General features: G+C 40.9%; 2 non-coding genes across 2 annotated transcripts; both read left to right on the top strand.

Annotated features, from left to right (window-relative positions):
- Window positions 1-7,501: 7,501 nt before the first annotated feature.
- trnas-cga lies at window positions 7,502-7,583 on the top strand. The gene has a single exon. It is a non-coding gene; the product is annotated as a tRNA-Ser (tRNA).
- A 325-nt stretch (window positions 7,584-7,908) lies between these two features.
- Window positions 7,909-7,990, top strand: trnas-cga. Its single transcript has one exon. It is a non-coding gene; the product is annotated as a tRNA-Ser (tRNA).
- The last annotated feature ends 1,014 nt before the right edge of the window (window positions 7,991-9,004 follow it).

Below are 9,004 nucleotides of genomic sequence, written 5' to 3'. Positions count from 1 at the left end.
TCCAAGACTACCCAGCAGACCCAACTCTGTCCAAGACTACCCAGCAGACCCAACTTTGTCCAAGACTACCCTGCAGACCCAACTTTGTCCAAGGCTACCCAGAAGACTCACTTTCAAGTACAACATGTAGTTTCATTAATTCACACGGGAATTCATCAGTAACCAACTTAGTGTTTCTGTAACATTTTAGCAAGCAATGAACCCAAAACACAAGGGTTGTATTGAAAATGATCAATAAAAAGCTAAATGAAAACCTAAATGGGACATTACAAATTTTCTCCACAAGACGACAGAGCGAAGGAGAGCCCTCCTGCACCGACGGGACACTCGCAGCCGGATACACGATGGATTCCTGGGGGCAGCGGAAGATTGAATGTCTCTCTATATTATCGGTCGAGGATGCTGAAGATGTTCTGGCCATTGTTCAGCTGCCTGGCATGGAAGGAATGTGCCGTGCGGTCAAGACTCAGACTCAGATGCTGTGCGAACGAATCTCGCTGGCAGGAAGGAATAGATCTTGAAGAAGTTGGAAGCTCGACTCGGCATCTGTAATCACAATTTGGCTTTCTGGAGTTGTCATGAGATGTACAGTGAGACTGTAAAGGCAGATGGAAATTAACCGTGCGCGGCCTGACCCAAAACAAATACTGATATCTTAATCTGGCTCCCCCCACGCTGGCCTTGGAAGGCTGACTATCTCAATTTCTCCTGGATGTTCTGGAAACAAGCCATGATCTGATGCTGATGCCCTCATTTTTACAGCAGCTGTGATTCCAGTGTGGACTTTTTATTTTATAGTTTGCATCTAAATACACCACAAATCTTCATGTAGTAAAATAAAACAGAATTATATATAAAACACCTGCAGGGCTTTCTTGAAGGCTCTGAGCACCATATTTGGTCCCGCCCACTCTACATCAGCGTTGGTTAATTTTCATTTCAATTATTAAACATTAAGTTAAAGACAGAAAAACCCACAAAGGTCTGAAATAAATTGAAGCTGATAAAAGTAATAAAAAGAAAAGAAACTGATTTGGATTTTGTTTCATGAGAATTATTTAAAGAAACCATCAAAAGAAACTGGTCTTGATAAAAAGGATGGTCTTACCTGAATAAATGGGAAATAACACGACCGCAGGGACTGTTGAAAGGGTGGCAGGTAGTCACAGGGCTGTTTGGTGTCATGGTGTGTCCCACACAAGCTGAGGACAGAGATGTCACGTGTAGCAGCACGTTCAAGGCGAAGACTATCAGCTCACCTCCACGGAGCACGACGTTCCCGTGACCACAGCTGCACACACCTGTAGAAGTTTAAGGTCGTAAACATCAGATTCTGTTGAACTCTCCATCTTCTTCTGCAACTCTTTGTCTCAAACTTGTTGCGAACAGTAGCAGCCCAGGTGATCCAGGATTTAATGTGAACTACCTGAAAATGATAAGAATTAGTTGATTGAAATAAACAAATAAGGAAACAGCACTTTTTGTTTGTAGGTCAAACATCAACTCACGAGTCTTTAAATTCTGAGTGAAGTTTGTGATTTCATCAAGTTTGGTCTAAAGTCATGAACGTTTCGACTCGAGTTCGACCCTCCGTGTCCTACAGGAAGTCAGTGATTAATGCGTTGTCGGTGTTTCTGTAATAAGTTAGTGACCCTTCAAACGGAGGAAATCTCATTTTCGACTGCAGCTCTTTATCTCTCACGTTAATGTCCCCCTTGTCATTGCAGCTAAAAGGCACTTTACTAAATTAAACTGTTCATTTCCATAACTGAAGCCCCTCAGGTAATAGCTGCTTTAAATTAAAGATGATCTACGCGGTCATTTTCTTGTTAAATATCTATATTTCTTTACATTCATTATTTTTTCTGCCTGAGATGCTAATAAGATCCTAAATACTCATCTTTCCACTGTAACTATTTTAAACAGACTGAAATAAGACCTTATTTTTCACCTGGGTTCTTATTTGAATTATTTGATGTGTTTTAGAACAATCTCTTTTTTTGTTCATATCTCGGGGTCTGTGTGACGCACCTCAAGCTGTTTGACTCAGAAACAGGTTTGTTCTGATTTATTTCCTGTGAATTTGTGTGTGTTTGACAGATTTTTCTGTTGGTGCCTGCAGTGTGGTCATAGATCTTCATGCCAGTCCGAAACGTGCAATATGCGCGTAATTAAATCTGATTTATGGTGCTTCATTACATTGAATATAAAGTTTAACCTTTTAAAAGATGTTAAAGCATGAAAAACATAAAAACAGACTAGAAAAATGTAAAAAAAACAAACTATAGTGTTCAAAATAACAGTTAGTTGGTAGAATATTCTATAAGTCCTGAAGCATGTCTGACTGGCATCAGTGTCTGTTAATAGAAATCCCATCAGATGGTCTCTGAAAGCAACGGAGACAAGAGTCTGGGAGAATCTGCACTTTTGGCCCAAAGGCCCGCCATGACAGAACGCTCCCACCCATCAAGAGGATCTGACTGATCCTCTGCAAAGCCCAGCCTCCATCCAGCTCCCTCTCTGTGATCCTCCCCCTCGACGCTCGGCTTTGAATAACCGAGAGACTGAAGCTCAGCGAGGACCGGCTCACAGTCAGAAAGCTAAATGACAAAGATGCTTTGAAACCGGCGCCTGCACGACTCCCCAGTCGGGCTTCAAAAGGCCGCTGCGACGAGGGAGAGCGAGGCAGCGCTGAGAGACAGAGCAGGACAAATGAAGAGCTTCTTTTTATGAGAGCAGAACAATCTCCAGCTTGTGCTCATTACTCCGGCCTGCTGTTATGTGTGCAGTAAAGCAAAGGTTTGTTTGTCCTCACTTATCAGGTGTCCAAGGCTACGGAACGGAGGGGAACATGGATCCAAACCATTTTTAAAACACTCCAAAAATTATTGGTCTTTTCCCACCAGTCAGGCTTATTCTCTAGACGGTTCAAACAGTTTGCACACTATAATATTTTATTTACTTTAATGATTAACATCTTTTATTTTGAAACTTTGTCAGCTGATGTGGTTGAACGGTGGTGCAGCCGGTTATCTCAGCTGCCTGCAGGTGGGAAGCTCGTCTGGGGAACTTTGTTGTTGTGCAGATTTCTCCAGGTTTTCCAGTTTCCGGCTACAGTCCAAGAACGTGGAAACTGGGCTGACTGGTGATTCTGAATTGGTCCAAGATGTGAGTGATTCATGCAACAGGTCAGGTGTCCCTGTGATGGACTGGAGACATGTCCAGGTGTCTCTGTGATGGACTGGAGACATGTCCAGGTGTCTTTGTGATGGACTGGAGACATGTCCAGGATGTCCCCTCCTCTCACACACTAACTGCTGGACATGGGCACCATGACCCCACGACCCAAAAAGGAAGAAGTAGGTGAAGATCATGGAAGGATGGAGTCTGATACAATGCACCAGTTCTGTAAATGTTGACCAAAACAGCAACTTTAAATCTTATAAAATGTTTAAATGTCTATATTTGATTCAGTTGCGTTATAACCAGACGTGGATCAAAACCAGTCAACAAAAAGGTCCATTAGTCTAAAACCATTGAGGCTTTGAGAACATGCATCCATTTTCATTCCAAGCTGTATCTCTATGGGAGCTGGTGCCTACCTCCAGCAGTCACTGAGAGGCGGGGTGCACTCTGGACAGGACACGTCCATCACAGGGACAAAATCTATTTAGTTATCATTTTACCCAACATGTCTTTGGTTTGTGGGAGGAAACTGGAGAAACCCACAAGTGCACGGGGGGAATCCACCCAGAAAGGCCAGGAAGCGAACCTGTGACCCTCTTCCTGTGAGGTTACTGCACTAACCACTGCTTTTCTGTCCAGGTAGAGAACATCTTGGCCTGAAAGTCCAATTTACAATAAAATAAAATACAAGACAAGCTTTCCAGTTTTTTTTTTTTTGTTAAATAAAATTCTACAAAATTCTCATGGAGATCATTATTTCATCTTCCTCTGAAAAGCACTGCTGAACTCAGCTTGTCGGGGTATTTTCTGTCACTTTAACATCATTTTGACAGATAAGTCTTGTTTTTTTTAATCGCTGCACGTCTGTCTCTTTTATTCAGAAGATTCTCACTGATGTGGTTTGATGAGCTCAGATTGTGCACAACAGGCTCTGAAGACAAATACTGTTTTTTATTGTTTGACATTGTCAGACAGTTTTATAATAATAAAGCTCTGCAGTGTGGAGTCACTGTAACCAGATGTGTGTGTGTATACTTGTTTTAGTAGCCTCGTGGGGACCAAGTAAAAACACCACCTTAGTGGGGACCTTTAGGCCTCGAACATATTTGCATGTCAGCTGTCATTCATCTTTTTTCTTGACTTTTGTTCTGTAAATCTGTAACTGGAATGATCTTCACACCAACTGGTGTTTTACTCATATTTGTGCTTCGACACTCCAAATGTTCTAACTTCTCTTCTGTTTGATTACTTTTACTCTCACTACGTCCTCTCTTGCATTTATTGACATGCCCATCTTTTTTTACATACAAAAGCAATTGTGCACGTGACGGTTCTATTTCAGCTTGATCTGGCATAAATAGGCAAAACTAAAATAATTTCATAATAAAATTAAAGACCCCGCATTACACAAATGTGTGCATAGTACATTGTATGGCATATGTTTTAAACTGAGATTATTCTTTATGCTAAAAATTACAATGTTATGAACATGTTGACCAAATCTTATAAATAATATCCTGAAGCTGCTCAATGATCCAGGTAGAAAAATCTAATGACGTTAAGTCAGGTCTTCTGGACGGATTCAAAAATCTGTCTTTCGTCGTCTTTCGTCGTCTTTCGTCGTCTTTCGTCGTCTTTCGTCGTCTTTCGTCGTCTTTCGTCGTCTTTCGTCGTCTTTCGTCGTCTTTCGTCGTCTTCCCTTAGTCATTTTGTCTTTTGTCTCCAAAAGACGAAATGTTTCAACAAGTTTTTTTTTTTATCCGGCGCAGAAACGCTGCTCCTCCACATTGAGGGGAGCCAGTTGAGGTGGTTCGGGCATCTGGTAAGGATGCTCCCTGGGCGCCTCCCTAGGAAGGTGCTTCCAATTGGGAGGAGACCCTGGGGAAGACCCAGGACACACTGGAGAGACTATGTCTCTCTGTTGTCCTGGGAACACCTTGGAGTCCTCCCAGAAGAGCTGGAAGAGGCTGTGGAGAGATGTCTGGACCTCCCTGCCCTCTAAACCTGACTTTGGAAAAAGCAGAAGATGATGGATGGATGAATCCATCCAGAGGACCTGACTTAACTTTGTTAGATCTTATAAATAATGTTACATGAAAATTTATCATGAGACCACGATGACCCTTTCAGCACTCAGAGTATGTATTGGGATAATCTTTGAGCTACTACCACACCAAATTTGAGCACAATTTCTTCAAAACAGACTGAGTTAAAGCCATGGTGGTCTTTGCTAAGGTCAATTAGCTGTGGTGGCCACGTTGAAAGAGGTTGACTCTAATGTACATCCAATAATTACTTTCAAAATGTTTAATTGAAAACCCATCCAGTGGTTCATTTGATATTTTGCTAACAGGCAGTCAAAAGAGCACTCATGCACACACAAACAGAAGCAATTGCATGATTTCCCACTGTTCCTGGCAGCCATATTTATGAACATGTAATAATTTAGGGCATTAAAAATGCAGATAAACGTCCATGAAAAGAAACAGGAATGAGCAGATGGTAGTGATGAACCACTCTGTAAAAAAATGACATTGACAAAACAACAAACTTTGTTTCTTACAAAAATGTTTTTGTTTCATGCATAACCTTCATTTCATCATATAACACGATCCTTATTTAAAGAACTGGTAATTTTTATGGCTTTTTGTACTATCAGATACAATTCATCCAGTTCTTGTATCTGAATGGCCTCAGCTCAGACCTAACTTCTCTGTGGCTTCAGTAAAAGCCACAGTGAAGCTATTAATGAGTGACAAACGGCGTTCGAGCAGGTATAAATCCCAGCAGTGAGATTAGGTTGATGATTTACTGCCCCGACATCCCTGTGACAGGGAGGCCGAGGTGAAAGAAGAAGAGATAAAGACATCAATCAGCAGTGTTTGGTGAGGCTTTGCTGCTTCGTATTTTCCTCGTTCCTCTGTTCCCATCAATACATCTTTATTTGCCAGTGGAAGGGGTGAAATTATAGCTCAGCTGGGGCACCAGGACCTCACAGACAGTTTATAACGGTGTATTATCTATATGAACCCAGTCAACTCAAGCAGATGTACTCAAATGTTCAAACTGCTTTAATTTCTTAGAGTGTCTGTTGTTTGAGTTTATGTATTATTCTGTGTATTGTTGTTCAGTTTGTTGTTTGCTGTTGTTCAGGTCATCATTCCCACCTGTTCGTCATTTGTCAGTTGAGCAGTTTTCCCATTGTCCAGTCTCACCTCGTCTCTCTTCGACTCTACTCGTCTACACGGTCTCTGTGGTTTTTGATACAACTTAATCTTTTTAAATATCTGATTATTTTCTATCCAGTTCAAACACATCAAAGCAATGGGTGACATAAAATCACAAAACACTCACCATGCTCTGCCAGGCTTCCAAAAATGATGTGGCTGAGTCAAAGTGTCGTCACTCCACTTTTCGGACTATGAAAATTGAGCCCATTTGGTCAAGCTCCATCTGAATTCTGTCATCAACCAACAAGGACGTAAACGTCTGCACCTCATCATTGTACAGCAGTGTTGTTTAACGTATTGGCATTTTAATGGATACATTTTATATATTTTTACAAGTAAATAAAAACAAATGCTGTGAATATGAGGTTTTAAAATGGAGGGTTTGATTTCTGTGAATGAGATGATGACGTTGCTCTTTAGCCATTCTATGGCCTGCACCCTGCTGATGTCAAATCTTCAGCTCAGCTTGGTTTGCTTAGAACTGCTGCCAAGAAGGTACGAAGAAGAACGCTGGAAGTGGGTAGGACTCAGTGCGTAAAGTCAGTACCTGAGCTGAGCCCATAAAAATGTTCCAGTAGCTCAATCAACATACCCGTAGTTTTTAAATTGGATGGATTCATGACACAACTGCAAAAACTTTAGTGTAAATGTTTGAGATTTTTAGTGCTTTGCTGTGAGCAGGGTTTGAACCTGCGTGGGGTACCCCCAACGCCTTAACCACTCGGCCATCACAGCTGCCAAACATGTAACTGATGGTGCAAAAAATGGGTGCGACTCAGCTATCTAATATGAATAATACAAAGATAATAAATAGTATTACCCTGTTTTATCACACTGGCAGCAGTTGTTGCCTTTGTTCTTTCTACATGCAAATTTATTTCACACTTCTGAGGACGAACCGTGCGTTGGACACCCCTTCATCGTGTCTGTTGTCCACTGGTAGAGGCTGCGTTGCTGCCAAGAAGGTGCTGCTGTTTCTGACACGTTTCTGCTAGTTGTTCCAGAAGAACACATGCTGAATTTGGATCGTTTGCTTTCATGAATACTTCGGAGACCAACTTATCTCCATACTGAGAGTTTAAGCAGCTGTGATGGCCGAGTGGTTAAGGCGTTGGACTCGAAATCCAATGGGGTCTCCCCGCGCAGGTTCAAACCCTGCTCACAGCGGTACATTTGAAGGCTGTAGTTTAGAGGATTCAAGGCCAGGATGTGTAAAGAAGTACATGAAATAAATAATCTTGCCAACTCTTTTACCCTGCTGAAGGAATCAGCCAAAAGAAGCTTTATATCTTCAATGAAGCATAACCATGGTGCCATGGATCCAGGCTGCACAAGGTGGAAGATCTCATCCAGTGATTGTTGTAAAGAATCCTCGCACAGCATTTGTGTTAATATTTTACTTTAAAAATTCAGATTTAAATAAAGCATTATACGATTATGCTTTTGTGAATACTTCAGAAACTAATTTATCTCCATTACTGTGGAGCAACAAGCTGTGATGGCCGAGAGGTTAAGGCGTTGGACTCGAAATCCAATGGGGTCTCCCCGCGCAGGTTCGAACCCTGCTCACAGCGAAGGAATCAGAAGCTGATTCAGGCAAGACTTTAGATAAATCTTTATAAAAGAGTCATGGTTGGAAGAGCTCCATCCGGTTAAGACTGGGGGGCTTAATGAAAGTGTTAAAGGTTGTTTCAGGTTTGATTAAATCGTGTTTCATGAAGGTAAATAAGAAATAGATATATGAATATTGTTGTAGACTTTTGAGACTAATTCATCTCTATTAAAGAAAAACTGTTACAGAATGTCAGCTGATCTTATTGCAGAACTTTAGGTATTCATGAAAACACTGTAAAATATTTACAGAGGATCAGAACGACAGATAATTACAACTGAACAAAGTCTTCAAGTCGTAAAAAAATATTATCTTATATGGAACAAAATGATGGTTGGCTAATGTTTGGCTCCAGCTATTTTTTTTTTATAAATTACTACAGCGTTTGAGAGCTTTGAATGTCACGAAGATGTGAATTACTTACAGTTCTTGGTCAGTAGGTGGTTAAAAACACTGAAGACTCGGTCTTGTTGAAGAATGTGGTGTTCAGAGGAGACTTGAATGTAACAGAACCACGAGATATGAGACACTTAGCCAGCAATATCTGATCACAAGTTGGGACTGTGTTCTTAATATTCCAATAGAGTTATAACTTTGCAGCTATCTACATAGACGCTTTAATTTGTTTTTACATGACATGGAAATTAACCCTTACAGGAAGAGATCTCATGCTGAAACAAGAGCTCCTTTTGCTGTGAACAGGGATTGAACCTGCACAGACAGAACAACCCTTTAACCACTCAGCTGGTTGTACTGGAGCATCTATATGTAAAAACAGCAGACCCAGTCACCGGCAGGCTCATGGAAACAAGAACAGATCTTATGGAAAAATGTTATAATGGTCATAAAAAGATAAACTTTGGATATCTAACATATCATTTAAAATCCTACAGATTTGATCAGAAAGTTCCTAAAAAAGTGCCTTCAGCTTATTTTGTGTTTTTGGCACCAATCCTATATATATATATATATATAG

This window comes from Nematolebias whitei, chromosome 9 (genome assembly GCF_014905685.2).
Source record: "Nematolebias whitei isolate Nwh7 chromosome 9, NemWhi1, whole genome shotgun sequence".
Taxonomy (NCBI): Eukaryota; Metazoa; Chordata; class Actinopteri; order Cyprinodontiformes; family Rivulidae; genus Nematolebias; species Nematolebias whitei.
This window is presented reverse-complemented; position numbering and strand designations above follow the sequence as displayed.